General features: G+C 35.1%; 1 protein-coding gene across 1 annotated transcript in view; it reads right to left on the reverse strand.

The window, feature by feature from the left end:
• The window catches only part of LOC126826994 (D-glucuronyl C5-epimerase B), a 195,060-nt gene that overhangs the window by 84,568 nt on the left and 91,389 nt on the right, over nt 1-19,103 (reverse strand). The window contains exon 4 of the mRNA XM_050556149.2: nt 12,865-12,918. The gene's annotated coding sequence lies outside the window, so the exon portion shown is untranslated. The remainder of the gene's footprint in view (nt 1-12,864; nt 12,919-19,103) is intronic.

The raw sequence follows: 19,103 nt of genomic DNA on the forward strand, positions 1-19,103 counted from the left end.
GGTTTAACGTCCACTCGACACAAACTAGGTAATTTGGGTTCTATTTTATTTCAATAATTTGCTTGCGCGTTGGGGTCTTTAGCAGTGGGAGAAAACCAATGAGGTTGAATTTGCTTATGTGTAGGGGGGGGGGGGGGGGTCCTTCGTAGTGGGATATAATTGGTGGATCCTGAGAAAACTGAGGAGGTTGGACAGGCAACCCTACTCCTGGTGATCAAAACTTTCTTGTGTTTTGTTCTATGCTGCTCTATAGATGTTTTCCATAATTCAGTGCACATCTCGTCTAAAGCTTGACAAAAACAGACTGATTCACTGGTTCATCTCTGATATCATGAGAAACCTTGTTTATTTCTAAATTTGTCCAGAACCTTCTGTTGTAAAGATTCATAAAAACAAAATTTAAGCAATAGAAAATTAAACAACATATAGTAGGCCTATCCATGTAATAATCAAATTTGACCCAGCCTTGTAGAAAACTGTGCATATGAAATGAAATGAAATGGGGTTTAACGTCCTATTGTTCTGCATTGACTGGGCTAATGAAGACGGGCATACGCCATACAGTGTGCTATGAGGGAAATTTTGCCCGGGCAGCGGCACTACTGCCTACTCTTATATCGAATTCCAACTGTCAAGGGATCTTTTACGTGCACGCCAATGTGTACACGGGACCTCGGTTTTTATGTCCCACCCGAACGACTAAACAGCTGCCCTGGTCAGGCCCTCCGTCTTGCATCACTGACAAGGGGGAACCACGCCGGAAAATCTGGATGAACTTTCTCGGCCAATGCAGGGATCGAACGAAAACTGTGCAAAGTGAGGTCCTCGTTTATTACATAAACCATGTTTATAACTCTGGTATATTTCGTTTCGTTTTTTATACTTTTGATGGCCTACACTACATGAAGATCTGACCGGTTATAGCTACAGGTTGCGTCTAAGGTCATACAAGCAACTTTTGACCCTATGATGTCAGACATTTGATTAACCAATCAGCACTGATGTTACCAGTGGATTACTCACAGTCCCGTGCAAAACACGCCTAAAGCTCGCTGTAACAGACTGTTTCATTAGTTAATCCCTCACATCATCCAGAACACGTCAATGATAACAACTCTTCCAGATTTTAGTGTAGTAAAGACAAGTAAAACAAAATTTTAAACTATAAAAACGTAAGGAAATAGGATCTGTGTTTTAATCAAATTGTTCAATAACAAGTTATTTTAATAACATGTTTAGTGTAAAATTGTCACCGGTTGTGGAATGATATATATATTAATCCATGTTTGTAAAAATCTCTAATAAAATTCGTCTACAGCAGGTTCCATTTATCATCCTATTGTTTGTGTGTTGTAAAATTGTCACTGATTTGAGAATGATATATTAATCCATGTTTGAAAAAAATCTCTAATAAAATTCGTCTACAGCAGGTTCCATTTTTTATCCCGTTTGAATTCAATCACAATTTTCCCTGTCTTCTTAAATAATTTAAAAGCCACGAGTTACGCCTGTTTAGTTGAGTTTACGCTTCAGCCAATTATCAATAAATAGTTCATTAGCCAATCACACGCATCATTAGACGTGGTAGGTTAGGCTGTCCTATAAGCTTGAATAACGGGAACTAGTGAATTGCCGATAATCATTGGTTGTAAACAAAAAAAAAAAGAAAGAGATTTATCACCGTGATTTAATTAGTTATGCCAGGTGTTGTATTTCTAACCTTGGTACAAATAGGTCAATCCATAATGAGGTAGGTCAATCTATATAGGTTAATCCATATTGTCCTTATAAGAGAGTATGTGACAAGGATTAGGGTCGCCTGTCCAACCTCGTGGGTTTTATCCGGGTCCTCCGGTTTCCTCCCACTGCTAAAGACCCCTACACGCAAGCGAATTATTGAAATAAAATTAAACCATATGTTAGTCCCGAAATGACCTAGTTTGTGTCGAGTGCACGCAGGTTTAACCCCATTTCTCTCTCCCTTACAAGAGAGAGAGAGAGAGAGAGAGAGAGAGAGAGTAATGTCCATTTCACACAAACTAGGTCTAGTGGGACTAAAATATGGTCCACTTCTATTTCAAATAGTTCTCTTGAGTCTAGGGACTTTGACCAGCTAGATCTATTTGTTCAGGCCAACTGAATTTTTGTCAAGGTTGCTGAGATGTAAAAAAGGTTAGGGCATGTGATTACTGGCGAGATTGTAGGTTTGGGTTAGGGAAAGCATTATGGCTAGGTCCAGAGTTAGGACTAGGGTTGGGATTAGCGCTAGCCCTGTTTACAGGATTAGCCTTGTCGTGACCTTTGACTAAACTTCAAGTTGGTCTTATCAATCTACCGACTTTGACCCCCCACCACACCCACACACCCCGCCCCACACATATTGTCTGCAATGGATGCTGGATGTTGCCAAATTTTCGGGACTAACATATGGTAGACTTTTATTTCAATAATTCACTTCTTAAGGGTTTTAACTATATCCCGTTCATATTGTCAGCAGATGTGGAATTTTGCCACATTTTCAATTTATCATATCTTTGGAAATACTGAATGGAATAAAACCATTTTTGAAATCAAATGAAATTAAATGGCTAATGAAGACAGGCATACGCCATACAGTGTGCTATGAGGGTAATTTTGCCCAGACAGCGGCACTACAGCCTACTCTTATATCGAATTCCAACTGTCAAGGCATCTTTTATGTGCACGCCAATGTGTACACGATTAGACAGCTGTCCTTGTCAGGCCCTCCGTCCTGCATCACTGACAAGGGGGAACCGTGTCTGGATGAACTTTCACGGTCAATGCAGGAATAGAACACAAAACCTCCAGGCTAGCAAGCCAACGTCTTACCCACTTAGCCACTGTGACCCCCGAACCATTTTTAAAGATCTACCTTACACAATATTTCATGTAATTCAAAATCCTTCCATTGATTTTCAGTTATTCAAATGAATTCTGTTTATAGAATATAAGTTTTATCTTCTGACATGTTTAAGTTGCCCGTCTGATTAACAGCATGTGTCACCTGTTCAGAACATGTAACATGGAAATTCTTCAGACTTCATTCTCGTTAATTCTTCTTTTTTCGATCTTGAAATTGAAAATAAACACAAGTAGTATCTCGTCTTATCTTCACATGTTGGCAGCGTAACAAACAGGGATGGATACAGACGTTTTAATATGTTTCTTCCGTTTTACATCACAACCAAAGTCTGGCAGTGACACTGTCGTAATTATATCGCCGGTAGGTCTAAATTAGTCAACACGCTAAACTACGTTACTAAGGGAACTGGGTAGTCTGTCCCTAACTCTTGACCCAACCACACAGAGTATCGAAAATTATGCTCCCACCGCCCAAAACATGACATTCAGAAAGTGAGAGATTAGGTTCGTGAAGAAAAATCTTGTCCATGCTTCTATCATCTACTTTAAAAAAAACCCTGGTCTCTTTTAAATTCAAAAATGAAATGCAATGAAATGGGGTTTAACGTCCTACTGTTCTGCTCCTATGCTGGGCTAATGAAGACGGGCATACACCATACAGTGTGCTATGAGGGAAATTTTGCCTAGGAAGCGGCACTATCGCCTACTCTTCTATTGAATTCCAACTGCCAAGGGATCTTTTACAGAATGCTATGACTATTTGGTCAGTATTGTTTTCGCCAATTTTTATTCTACATCGAATTCCAACTGCCAGGCCTTCCGTCCTGCAATAATGATCAAGGCAAAACACTCTGGGAAATCCTGGGATTGAACCCCGGCCCCCTGCCCCCATCTCGTTGTAGTTCTATGAAAGAACTCTTCAACTAATATACTGGTATAGAATTCCAGACGCAAGATATCTGTAATAGCTCGGTATTTTCCAGCTTTAATTTGATTTCATCAAAGGGAGCGGACAGACAGGGTTATAAAAACATGGCTACCATTAGAACAAGTACATGTGTATTCTTCCACAGATTTACAGACAATATACCAAGTAAATGAATGAAAACATGCATCTGTTTATTTGCCTGAAAATAGAATTCCCAAAGACCTTGTCAAAAAGTCAAAAATATCGTGCAAGCAAAACATTGCAATAAATTCTAAATTGCTGGCGAATTTTTATCAAAAACATGTTTGACATTGGCAAGAAGTTTAGAATAAAACACATGTCTAGCACTTTCCACCAGATAAACATTATTCACATGCCAAATAATATCTCTAAATGATATTTTCAATGCCAAATATACACCCTTCGATTTTAGCATCACTTATTAAATTGTCTCGGATTTCAAACCTATTAATGCGATTTTTTGATTCATATCTATTTTTGTGGTGTACTTGGGTTCATTTGTATGATTATACCAATGTCTGGGGTGTCCTGTTCACCTGTTTGATTTCATGATTCATACTAATGTCTAGGGTGTTCACCAATATGATTTTCTGATAAATACTAATGTCTGTGGGCTTTCATTTTCTGATTCATACCAATGTCTGTGGTGTCCTGGGGTTCACCTGTTTGATGTTGTCTATTTATATCTGCAATAATTTTGGATACATGTGAATTTTGGCCAGGCAGTGGTGCTTCCGTTTACCATTCTTTGAATTGCTATTTTCAAGGCTTCTTTTAACATGAATGTATATATGATTGAACTTAGTTTTTCAACCCGTCCAGCTGATCAGCTAAGGGGGTGGGGTGGGGAGTTGGATGGCAGAATGGCTAGCGTGTGCACATTGTTTCATAATGTCTGTCATTGAGTTAACTGGCGTGGTTTCGATTCCCTGGTTGTACATGGCAAGGAGTAGGGTCGCCTGTCCAATCTTGTGGGCTTTCTCCGGGTCCTCCAGTTTCCTCCTACTGCTCAAGACCCCTACACGCAAACGAATTAATGAAATAAAATTGAACCATATGTTAGTCGTGAAATGACCTAGGTTGTGACGAGTGAACGTTAAACCCCATCACTCTCTACCATATATTGGAGTATACAACTTTTTTTTTGTTGTTAACTAAAACACAATATTTTTATAGAATTAAAGAATTTAATAGGAGCAGTGTTTCGACAATACTTTTCTTGTCGTTATCAAGTCATTGTGAACAATTCCTAACACACTTTGTTATTTACATTTAAATCAAATCCTACCATATATCACCGACAATATTCTACGATTTACCCGTTTCCCTTTCTACTAACTGTTTTTAAAACATTTGACAAGAGAAAGGTAATAATTTTCTGTTAAGGACAACATGGCCATATTTAAAATTCCTGACATACCTGGCACAATAAAAATCAATAGACAAATAAAGATTAGGCTACAAAGTACACAAAATTACTTCACCATTTGAAAACACTTTCTAAGAGCCACACACAAACCTGGGGGTTGAAATTTACAATTGATTAACAAAGTTCGTACTCAACACATGTCGAGTTTTGTCTCGATTACATCCTAAATATTTTTGATTGCACTCGAAAGGAAGAATCAACATGCAGGTCCCGACCCTTATGATTTTATAAAGGGAGATGAAGACCCAACAAACGCTGTGTATATACAAGGCAAGAATTACATCAACCCAATAGTAAACAAACAGATTGTGTAGATAAAGACTGAAAAGAAGTTCACTAAAACATAGAAAAAAAAACTTTTTGTATAGTTTGTTAGGTTGGAGATGAGAGCTCCACCTGCCAGGTTGACAGTGTACAGGGTATTACCATCAGTTGTAATAACAACCTTTTTTCACTAACTACTATACATTACATCAACTCTTCCTTTAATCTCACTTACTAAAAACTTGTTAGAAATTCCTCAAAATAAACTCAAATCTACCAAAATAATATCTACACCATAGGGATGATTTCAAGATTTTTTTAAACTATGAAATACATGGGACAACTTGTAGTCTATATTAGATATTCCTATATATTAACGATAATAATTAGTCCAGACACCATACATCATTATTCTATTTTAAACATTGATATTCGTCTGGCCAAAGATAATGGTTTAAGAAAGATTAATTCAATGTTTTAAGTACGGGATTCTGTCTATATGATAATATATTAATAGGTAAGATATATTAATATAATAATATATAAGATATATCAATATGATAGTCAAACACCAATAGAACAATAACATTTCTTTTAATATTCAGTGGAGTTGGATGGCGGGCATCTTGCCCTCGGGTGGTTGGATGGCCGAATGGTTAGCATGTGCGCGCTATATCATAAGGCCTGTCATTGAGTCAACTGGCGTGGTTTTGATTCCCCGGTTTTAAGTGACAAGGAGTAGGGTCGCGTGTCCAACCTTGTGGGTTTTCTCTGGGGCCTTCGGTTTCCTGCCTCTACTAAAGACCCCTTTGAGCAAGGGAATTATTGAAATGTGTTAGTCCAAAATGACCTAGTTTGTGTTGAGTGGATGTTAAATCCCATTTCTCTCTCTCTCTCTCTCCTTTCGTTAGCCAAGTTGTCCAATCAGAAAAGTAGGATGCTAAACCCAGTGGCAGGTTTCCCTACTTGGCAGGCTGAAGCCTATAGGGCCTTAAAATCTAGGGCCTCAAGATGTGTTTCTAGTCTTGAGTGTTAGGAGGAGAGGGTGGTCCCATAATTAGAATGGCCTAGGGCTTCTTTTCATCTATATCCAGCACTGGTTAAATCTCATTTTATTTAAGTGTATCCAAACTCTGATAAAACTATTCATGACAAAATCCCTTTCTCCACGATATAAGACAATTATCTATTTGTATTTATTAGACAGTAAATTTTAACCATTATTATGTTTTCTTTACAACAAACATTAACACAACATAATATGAATAATCTGCACAGATTTTATTATACTAATAGTTGAATGAGGGAAGATAGACAAGAATAATCTACACATATTTTATTACAGTAATAGTTGAATGAAGGAAGATAGACACAGTCTTAATACCATAACAATACTGGCCATGAAAACGTTTGTCATGAATGAATGATAATAAAGGCAAGATTTATGGGAGAAACAAAGCTGACCGTATAGCATTACACCATATATAAATATTATTATATAGCTATTTCATGTGTATTGTCTGTTATTATTATTCCAACTATTACAACTATTAAAAACATTTAAAACAGAATTACATTTATTTAAAATATTATGACAAAATGATGGATATTAAAATGATGGATAACAGTATAAAATTAATAGAATCCAGAAATCAAATGGGATTTAACATCCTACTGTTCTGCTCTGACAGGGCTATAAAGGACGTGAAAAGAAGTTATTAGGTTTCGGAAAAACTGATCTAGTGTATTTTACATTTTGGATCACAATGTATTTACTAAAAGTACACATGTGATTTAATATTAACTATAAACTTTATATTTAATCTTTGTTCTGGCGTGTTGGGGCTATAACAGGCCCGGCGGAGTAAAGCCCCCCCCCAATAATTCGGCCGCAAGTACTCTTTTCTCCAGGTTATTGCGGCCCCTGGACCCACGCTTATAAGGACCTAGGATGGAAGCCCCCCCAATCAAGAATTGCTTCCGCCGGCCCTGTATAGATTAGATTTTTTCTACTACAGTTAACAGTAACATGCATATATAACAACAGGATTATATTGAGAAACAGTTTCAGTCACTTGCATTGGACGACTACATCAGATGTTACAACCCAGTGATAAATAAACAATCTCCTACCATTTCATTCCTGATTCGAACTCCAATCTACTGACTTAATTTCAACAGAAACAAGACAAGTTCTATCCCCATAAAACACAGAACAGATTCCTGGCTCCACGGAATCACCCAATTATTGAACGGCTAGCGGAAGAAATGAGAACTTCAATTCATCGTCTGATCTTCAGATACTACGTATATGTATTCCTCATAGTTTTTTTTTACAAGAAAACTCACTTCAGAGAAAGCTCTGCTGGTTCTTTAATAGATAATAAAATTTATTCCACTTTAAGCTTTTTTTCTTCTCTCTTTCCATCAATTCAATCACTTTATGCAGATTAAATTCCTCAAAGCGTTTTCAACATTCAGACAAACCATTCCACAAAAACATGGCCGATTTTTCTTATCTTATTTGTTTGCTATTTGGCTTCAACTCAAATCTTTCTTTACACTAAAAGCTTCAAAACCGTTCTTTCTCTCTTTGTTTTTAAATGTGTCCTTTAAAGGACTGATTTATATCTCAATTATTTTGAACTTAACAAGGGTCTCAATCAATTATTAAGCCAAACAACCATTAATGAATGAAATATTTCTTATTGAAAATAAAACGCAGACGTTTATATGGAAGTCGTGGGATGATACATCTCACAGTCTTCCACCTTTCCACTGATTAAAACTGTCAACATTACAGTAAATTCTCTCCTGACTTGTACACAAATCTCTGTACTTCAATCCACTGATGGGATTACTTGCTACCATTCTGTCACAGACAAATGCCTATAGAATACTAATACCAACCTCTTATGTTTTCCTCGGCTCTGATATATCCACAGCAAGGTTTTTACGTCTGACAGGCTACTTTACTGATCACTCGAGCTAATCACAGATATTCATGGACATAAAAGCATTAGAGGTACTTAGATATAAATGTCTTACAATTATCGATGGACATGTTTTTTTTTAACATTAGAATCATCTGATACAACGATATTAATATGTAGGAATCACCTAATACAACGATATCAATAAGTTCAAATCATCTGATATCAATAAATTCAATTCATCTTATATGACGATATCAATAATTTCAAATCATCCGATATGACGATATCAATAAGTTCAAATCATCTGATATGATGACATCAATAAGTTAAAATCATCTGATACGATGATATCAATAAATTCAATTCATCTTATATGACGATATCAATAATTTCAAATCATCTGATATGACGATATCAATAAATTCAATTCATTTGATATGATGATATCAATAAGTTAAAATCATCTGATATGATATCAATAAATTCAAATAATCTGATATGATGATATCAATAAGTTGAAATCATCTGATACGACGATATTAATAAGTTGGAATAATACGACAATATCAATAAGTTGGAATCATCTGATACGACGATATTAATAAGTTGGAATAATATAACGATATCAATAAGTTGGAATAATGTAACAATATCAATAAGTTGGAAATAATATGACAATATCAATAAGTTGAAATGACACGACAATATCAATAAGCTGGAATAATACGATGATATTAATAAGCCCAAATACATTTGTTTCTTAAAGATACATTATGGGAAATGAGATAAAGAGATGGCAGTTCTCGCTATAAGAGTTAAAAACTAGATAGTGTAAGGGTAATTTGCGGAAAATTTTAGTCAAATTGATCCACTATGAGCCGAGAAAGAAGCGGGTGAAATTTTTGCATAGTCTCGGTCATCATTACTAATATCATTAATATAAACAGCATAGTCTCGATTATCCACTTTTATTGATTTAATTATCAATAGCCGTTAGCGGCATATAGGAATCTAATCCAGCCAACATCGAAGGCTAGCCTTGACATTGAGAGTTTATTATGGTCTGGATAAGTTAATTAATGTCTAATTGATAATTTAGATAACATTTCAGGCCTAAAGAAAGACTTGTAATAAGCAGATTTTGCTCTTGCATAATGCATGTTTAAATGAAAGGCCTGGAAATAACAATTTTTACTTGTATCTGAAAAATTGGACAAAAGAGGGTGTGAATGGTGATTTGTGTTGTATATCTGGACCCGAATATAACGTTCAATACCCTCCCAGCCACCCTATCACAAATAAAAAACCCAATTTACATGTTTCATAGAAAGAGAATAATAAATGAATATATTATACAGTAATTTAGGGTATCCCAAGAGCCGCACCTGTATCTGACACTGAGTAGCTATGCAATAAAAGTTTCAAATTACTTTCAAAATTTGTATAACACTTCATTTTTTCAAGTCAACAAAAAAAAAATCTTAAAACAACAAGGCCTTGGTTCATATTATTGTGGGTTCGTTGTCAAGTAATGTGACATGCCATCAAATATAACTATTCAATCTCACTTAAAGATTCATCGCAAGTATTTCAATAATTAACTCCCCTTTGTTACTCTCCTCTTACCTGCAGTTTCAACTTTCATGGAGGACATTCACAAACTGACATGCGATCAGATAAAACTGACAAATGGCAATTTTTATCAGATCTATCAGATATGAAAATCGCTTGATTCCTATCGTTTTACTAAGTAATGATAGAATTAACAATTGCTATCCTCTTTTTCTCAACCAGTTTAATACATGTCTTTACAACAACCTGTTCAATTATTCTCCTACATGCAAGAATTTTTTTCTTTTCATCTCCTCTTATCTATTCTTGTGGGAAAGATTATTGTAAAAATATCCGTTTAAACCAACTCAAAAATATTTTTTAAAACTTTTATATCCGTGACAACCATTAATGTTCATTTAATTAAATAGAAAAGTTCGAGATAAAAATGTAGTCCTGGATTAAAATTTCAGATAAGTGCAGGACAACAGAACCACATACAAAAACAAATAGAAACTAAAAAGAGAAGATGAAATGAAATCGGGTTTCTGCACTTTCTGAGCTAATGAAGACAGTCTTACGCCATGAAATGTGCTACGAGACAAATTTTTCCTGGACAGTAGCGTTTCTGCATACTCTTAATTAAATATACATTAAGCAAGAGCTAAATCTGCCTATTGCAGGTCTTTCTTTAGGCCTGAAATGTTATCTAAAGTACTAATTAGATATTAATTAACTGATCCAGGCCTTAATCAACTCTTGATGGCATCAGATTTCTCCGATATTAATAGATTAAAATGGTTCAGCGATACTTTGATTTAATCAAATATGGAGGACCGAGACTTAGCTTCGATCAACCAGTACGGTGGTTGAAATTATTGCACACGTCTGTCAAACCTTCAAAGGCTAATATCTTTGCTTGCAATAGAGTAATTTGAATGAAATTTTCAAATTATTCATTTTACATTATCTATTTTTGAACTATTATAGCAAGAATGGCTAGTTCTTTATCTAAATCTTACATAATGTATCTTTAAGTTACAATTGCCAAGGGTTCTTTAACGTGCATATGCCACCATGTTTTTAGTCAGAACAAGGACTTATAAATACCATTGGCAGCACGCTGAGGAGCAACTGACAGTTGGAAATCGAAATAAGAGAAGGCTGTAGCGCCGCTGTCTGGGCAAAATTCCTATGCTATGAGACATTCTTGTTGCATTCCAAGAAGGCCTATAATACTCGCTACACACACTGCTCACCAGTATGGAGGGTTGGATGGCCGAATGGTTAGCATGTGCACGCTGTAGCATAATGCCGGTCATTGAGTCAACTGGCATGGTTTCGAATCCCTGGTTGTACATGACAAGCCTTGTCACGAAGGAGTAGGGTGGCCTGTCCAACCTCGTGGGTTTTCTCCGGGTTCTCCGGTTTCCTCCCACTGCTAAAGACGCCTACGCGCATGCGAATTATTGAAATGAAATTGAGCCATATGTTAGTCCCGAAATGACCTAGTTTGTGTCAAATGGAAGTTAAACCCCATTTCTTTCTCTCTCTCTCTCTCTCTCTCGCTCACCAGTATGTCTCTTTAAATCTGTCCTCATTTATTTTAATTTGTTACTTGATTCTACTGAATAAACTAGGCTCGTGTTTCATGCCAGATTTTGTATTTTTTAGTGGGTGGGCACCTGATTACAATTTGATGCCTAGACACACATCGTAGGTCAATGTCTCTCTGGGTTTTCACCAGTCTATATAACAAAATATTATCATATATAACAAGGGAAATATGTGCTTGTTTTTTTAACGTTAAAAGCTTTCAATACATGTTTGTATTATTTGAAAGATTTGAAATGAAGGCTAATTTTGTCTAACAACATCTGGTGAAATGTCCACTCAACACAAACTAGGCCATTTCAGGACTAACATATGGTTCAATTTTATTTCAATATTTCGCTTGCGTGGTGGGGTCTTTAGCAGTGGGAGGAAACCGGAGGACCCAGTGAAAACCCACGAGGCCGGACAGGCCACCCTACTTCGGGGAATCATAACCACACCAGTTGACTCAGTGACAGACCTTATGATGCAGCGCGCATGTGCTAACCATTCGGCCATCCAACCCCCCTATCAATAACAGAAAGACAAATTTGATTGGAATTGAAATAAAAGTAGGCTGTTGAATAGGTGTCCAGATAAAGTTTCCCTCATAGAACCCTGTCTGGCGTCCACCCTCCTTTATTAGCTCCATCGGTGCAGAATAGGACATTAAAGCGATAATTTCATATTTTTAAGTTATATTTTTAAAATGTATTAAAATAACGCCTTAAAATAGTTGGTATCTATAAACAGTCCTACGTTGTTAAAGAATAATCCTATTAATCCTATAATTCAGTATTGCCACTTGAGAAATTGACAAAAATATCATTTTCAACTTCAAATTCAAACGTTTGAAAATAGCTATTCCATGGGGGGGAATAGAAAAACAAGGGAGGTAATTGTGTTATTATTTCCGGGGTGAATGATTTTTAAGTGTGAGAATGATACCTATGATCGTATAATAGTGAGTTGACAACCTATTGAGCAAAAGACACAGAAAAAATTATGTTTTGACTTCCTTAGAAAATATGAAATTCTCGCTTTAAACCCCATTTTATTTCATTATTCTTGTTCTTGTTACAAATCTCCAGTAAATATACACAGATCACAATTCTATAGAATGCTGCGCTTATTACTGATAAAGACTAGGGAAGCAGAGTTGAAACAGCGCTCAGTAATAAGCAGTAATTGTGTTCCATAGAATTGTCACCTATGTATTCCAATTCAATCTCAAGTAAATAATAGTATAGTCAGCTTACCTTCAATGTTTTACTCTTCTTACATATAAAAAATCGAGTTATTCAACCACAGACCTGGAGAGATAAAAAAAAATACCACGCTGGTTACAACAAAAAAAATCTTAAAAAAAAACCCCAAAAAAACACAAAGGAAATATAGAAAATGAACTCAAAACCATGAACAATAACTCTAAAAAAAAAATGTATTATAGACATTGAGTGATCAAAAAAAATTCACTGGTTACAAGATAAAATATTTATAAAATTTACTAAAGAGAAAATGAAGAAACCCAACATGAACATCTTTAAAGAATCTGTATTATAAGCAGCAGAGACGAACAATGCATTAAAACTCTTACACCTGATTAGATGACGGGAGAATAAAATGAAGATATCGTTTAGATATGATATTGTGAAAGCCTTGTCACAAATAACATCAAGACAATGACGTCCCCCGAGAGATGAAAAGGCAATTTTCATGACATTTCGTCACTCACAAGAATTGAAAAGCAAGTAAAATTCTAAAATGGCATTATAAGTTTAAGCAATCTTCTTTCCTCGGCTGGGATTGCAAATGTCAAGCTCGTTGATTATTTATAATTTACTAACAGAGAAATGGCAAAATGTAGGAAAATCAAATTTAGAACTCTTAACATGACACGTCAACAATTAAACGTATTTCACATTAAAAATTAATTTAAAAAAAAAAAGAAAGAATTTTAAAGTAATTATGAAGTAGTTCACGCTGTTAACAGAGAAAAGTCGAGTTTTTCTAACTTTAGCTACAATTATATTGTGCATCTAATTTCTACATCTTCACTAAATTTTCATTTTTGGCAACAATGACGTCAATTACTTTTAGTTTTTACTAGAGTTGGGTGGTCTAGTGTTTTAACGCATGCATATTAAAACCATAAGGCCTGTCATTGAGTCAACTGGCGTGGTTTCAATTCCCCGGTTGTACGTGACAAGGAGAAGGGTCGTCTGTCCAACCTCGTGGGTTTTCTCCGGGTCCTCCGGTTTCCTCCCACTGCTAAAGACCCCTACGCGCATGTGAATTATTGAAATAAAATTAAACCATATGTTAGTCCCAAAATGACTCTCTCTCTCCAAATCGATTATTTAACATTAAATTAAGAAAACCTAGCCCCGGTAGATAATCTCCCGACTTGGATTAAAACAGATTAAAAAGAGGCCCATTAAAAGATTTTACTACAAAAATTAGAGGTGGCACTGGCGTCAGCAGAGGATGTAAAACATGTAGAATTTCCAATTCATATCTTTGTAAATACTCATTGGAACTGAACCAGTTCTGGACTGATGTTCCTTTCACAATATCAGAATTTACAAAGAATTTAAAATCCTTCAAATGACAATGAGAGGTCCCATGTACACATTGACCTGCCTGTAAAAGATCCCTTAATAGTTGAAATTCGAAATAAGAGTAGGCTGTAGTACCGCTGTCCAGACAAAATTTTCCTCATAGAATACTGTAAGGGGTAGGGTATGCTGGTCTTTATTAGCCCAGTCGGAGCACAGAAATAGGACACATATGTAACCTCATTTCATTTCATTTCATTTCATTTCATACATCATACATAAAATTTACATTAAGAAGAAGAAGAAACTTTATTGCATAAAAACCTTACATGGCTATGTGCATATACAAATAAACATAATAGAAAAATACATGAAACAAACAAAGGATACATACATGGACATAATTATACAAAGATACACAGCTTTACAAAGACATAAACGAATTGTATACAAAAGCTCCTTAACATTTTAAAATTTCTGTATTTTTATTCATCAACAGTATTTTAAATTGTTGTAAATCATTCAGTTTATAAAAATTTGGTTCATGAACTAGAATTAATCTGAACAGTTCTTTTCTTTTTTCGTCATGTCTTTTACATTATCATTATATTTTCATTTCATTATATCATGTTATCCCAATATATTGTTTCATGTAAAATATATTTTTGTATACATGTATATTGATGTATGTGTATGTTTTGTATACTGTTCTTAATGGACGTAATATGCAAATAAAAAAGTTGAAAAGTTGAAAGTCTATTCAAATTACCTGTGCTTAAAAACTCATCATTACAAAACACAAAGAAATATTCCCCTGGTTTATAGCCTTGAGATAGATATATGATAGGTGAATGTATGTAATATTAGTTAAACAGCAGTGAATGGCTGTCTCTCACCACTAACAATAGGTTTCCAATAACATTCACACAAGCTCCCAACTCTAACTTTTCATCGCTTCAGATGACAAGAATTTACACACACTGTACACTATTTAATAATAATAATACCACATTGCTCAACAGAATCACAGAATCAACATAGGTTGAGTCACTCTGTTAAAACTTGAACACAACACCAAAAGTTTCAAAATCACACCCCCTAATAATGTTGACAAGCCCTAGCTGATTGCATTAAACTTTTAAAAACAAAATGACCTCATTTACAAATAATTTCAACACTGCAAAAAAAAAAAAAAAAAGCACAGTAAGTCAATAAACAAAATGACCTCATTTAGAAATAATTTCGAAGCTGCAAAAAAATCCCCCCAAAATTTGTAGCACAGCAGGTCAATACAGCAAAGAGTATCCTGAATTTTTTCTTACAGGTTTGCCGGAGTTACCTTTCTTAAAGTTGATTTACTGATAGTAAATATAAATCGTTAACCGGCCAACAACAAGAGCTGCCATTAGTGTCCTTAAACACACAAGATATAAATCAGTGCTTCACGGGGTGGACTCGTTGTGTTATAACACAAGTAATGTTGTCTTGTTTTCTTTTCGTATGTTTGTTTCGGCTCTTTCAAAGTTTACCACTTTCTACACGTCTGTGACCAATGCCAAAGATTTACACATGCCACACAAATTTGTCATTCCACACACCCCTGGTTCAACTTCTATTTCTTTTCATTCCAAATCCTCCAAGGATCAAGTTAAACACACATTATTACATCATATCTAACAATAACAATAACAACAATAACAAACAACAGCCATTTACAATTCCTATTCAATATCCCATGAAATAAAACTTTGAAAAGCTGAAGGAATTTCTAGAAGAAAGTTTTCGCACAGCAAACAAAGCTGTGTCCATTATGCAATATATATAGGAGTAAAGAGTTCTGAACTTCAAGTAAAGAAAGCTATTTACTATTCCATCTCAGCATGACATAAAATTTTCTTGTAGAAAGTTTTAGCACAATAAACAAAGCTATGTCCATTACATAGGTCTTAAGTTCAAGTGAAAAAAGCTATTTATTATTCTAACTCGCATGAAATAAAACTTTACACAAGAAACAAAACTATGTCCATTACACAATATATGAAGTAAACAGGTATGAAGTTCATCAATTGATGAAAGCTATTTTGTGATTACCAATAAGTAAATAATCCTTCAGAGTATCAACAACAAACTAAGTAATATAAATGTTGTTTACTTACAGGCTGTAGCCCTGTTTTAAAACAAAAACATGGTCTATATGTATATACTATCAGCTAGTATATACAGCTATGGTATATACTGTAATATATATCCGTTGGCTACTGTAAAACAGACTAGTCCCTGCTACTATTTTAACCATATGTTATTTGACTTTTACCCCCATAAATCATAGCCAAGCAACTAACTTTAAACACATACCTTTTACTTATTGTAAAAACAAAAAAAATACAAAAATTTCTACATAGCTTTCAACCTTTCATGAATTCCACATTTCCCAGTAATTATAGGAATCAAAACTATTGGTGTGTGTGTAGGTATATTTGTGCCAAAAGTTTACAGGAAGATAATTAGACTTGAATCTTCTCAACCATACTTCCTTAAACCACCCACTTGAATTATATTATATGAGAGAGAGAGAGAGAGAGAGAGAGAGAGTTTAAAATCCACTTGACACTTCGGGACAAATATATGGTTAATTTTATTTCAATAATTCGCTTGCGGTCTTTAGCAGTGGAAGGAAATCAGAGGACCCGGAGAAAACTCACTCACGAGGTTGAACAAGGGACCCTACTCCTTGTCACGTACAAAAGAGGAAACGAAACCATCACTTTAATTATAATAGCACTTTCAAATTAAATTACGATATTCTCCAAAAATTATAAAAATATTTGTTTTTATTCCAAATCGCAGTTGGAATTCGATATAAGAGTAGGCGATAGTGCCGCTGCCCGGGCAAAATTTCCCTCATAGCACACTGTATGGCGTATGCCTGTCTTCATTAGCCCAGTATAGGAGCAGAACAGTAGGAGGTTAAACCCCATTTTATTTCATTTCATTTCATTTCCAAATCGCACACCTTATACAAATAGATAAAGTTACTGCATCTCTTGCCAAATTATTAATCAGTCAAGACAAATTCTCCGATCTGCATGTCAATAATCTAAACGTCTAAATTTAAAACTGTGATTGATAAGAAGTTGTCGGAAATGTAAATTGAGTACGATGAAAATAGCAAGCACAATAAAAATTAAGTTCGATGAAAATAGCGTCAGTAAGTGAAATAATCTTCATTTTAATAAAAAGATTAGACAAACCTGGATGACGTCCCGCCCGCTGAGATTCTAGCCATCATTAGCCAAAAATAGAATTCAGAATATGTTTCAATCAAACAAAAAAAATATGTTGTTTTGACTTTCTCTTACTTAAATTGTTTTTTTTTTACTTAAAATAGCCTACACAAAAACCATTACAGATTACTTAAACATACATTATGCAAGAACTAAAGTGGCCAATTGCAGGTCTTTCTTTAGGCCTGAAATGTTTTCTAAATTATTAATTAGACATTAATTAACTTATCCAGACCATAATCAACTCTCGATTGCATCGCTAGCCTGCGATATTTACTGGATTAGAGCCCAGTCTCAATAAATGGCTAATCGAGACTATGTTTTTTATCGCACCGACTTTAATAATGATGATTGAGGCTAGGTCCAAAATTCAATCGCTATATACTCGGTTCTGGGTGGATAAATTTGAGTGAAATTTTCAGCAAATTTTAACTTTTATAGTGAGAACTACCAGCTCTTTATCTAATCTCTCATAATGTATCTTTAATTCAAGATCTTAAAGCGACAGAATATTTTAACATTATTAACCAGATGTTAATACCAAGTGGTGAATATGTATATTAATTTATTCTACCATTTCAACTCCAGTACTTGATCATAAGATATGGAGTTACGGTGGCTCAGTGGGTAAGATGCTAGCCTGGAGGTTGCATGTTCGATCCCTGCATTTGCCGAGACAGTTCATCGGGATTTTCCGACATGGTGCAGGACGAAGGGCCTGATAAGGACAGCTGTCTAGTCGTTCGGATGATACGAAAAACCGAAGTCCTGTGTAAACATTGGCATGCATTTAAAAGATCCCTTGGCAGTAGGAATTCGATATCAGAATAGTCCATAGTGCGGGTGCCCAGGCAATATTTCCTTCACAGCACACTGTATGGCATATGCCCGTCTTCATTAGCCCAATCTGGAGCAGAGCAGTAGGATGTTAAACCCCATTTCATTTCATTTCTGATAAGATCGTTGTACTGTAAACAAACTATATTTTGGTGACCAACCAATCCTTGTACTATGAGAAATGTGGATGTTTGTACGATTCAATAACTTTGTTGATGACCATAATATAGCATGATTTAACTCTACATAAAGGTTGGATGTGGTGTGTAAGAAACATTTATAGATGACCATAATATAGCATGTTTTAACTCCATATAAAGGTTGGAGGTGGTGTGTAGGATAAGTTTGTAGACGACCATAATATAGCATGTTTTAACTCTATATAAAGGTTGGAGGTGGTGTGTAGGATAAGTTTGTAGACGACCATAATATAGCATGTTTTAACTCTATATAAAGGTTGGAGGTGGTGTGTAGGATAAGTTTATAGATGTCTATAATATAACATGTTTTAACTCTATATAAAGGTTGGAGGTGGTGTGTAGGATAAGTTTGTAGACGACCATAATATAGCATGTTTTAACTCTATATAAAGGTTGGAGGTGGTGTGTAAGATACGTTTATAGATGACCATAATATAACATGTTTTAACTCTATATAAAGGTTGGATGTCGTGTGTAGGATAAGTTTGTAGACGACCATAATATAGCATGTTTTAACTCTATATAAAGGTTGGAGGTGGTGTGTAAGATACGTTTATAGATGACCATAATATAGCATGTTTTAACTCTACATAAAGGTTGGAGGTGTTGTGTAAGATAA

This window comes from Patella vulgata, chromosome 7 (assembly GCF_932274485.2).
Source record: "Patella vulgata chromosome 7, xgPatVulg1.2, whole genome shotgun sequence".
Classification (NCBI taxonomy): Eukaryota; Metazoa; Mollusca; class Gastropoda; family Patellidae; genus Patella; species Patella vulgata.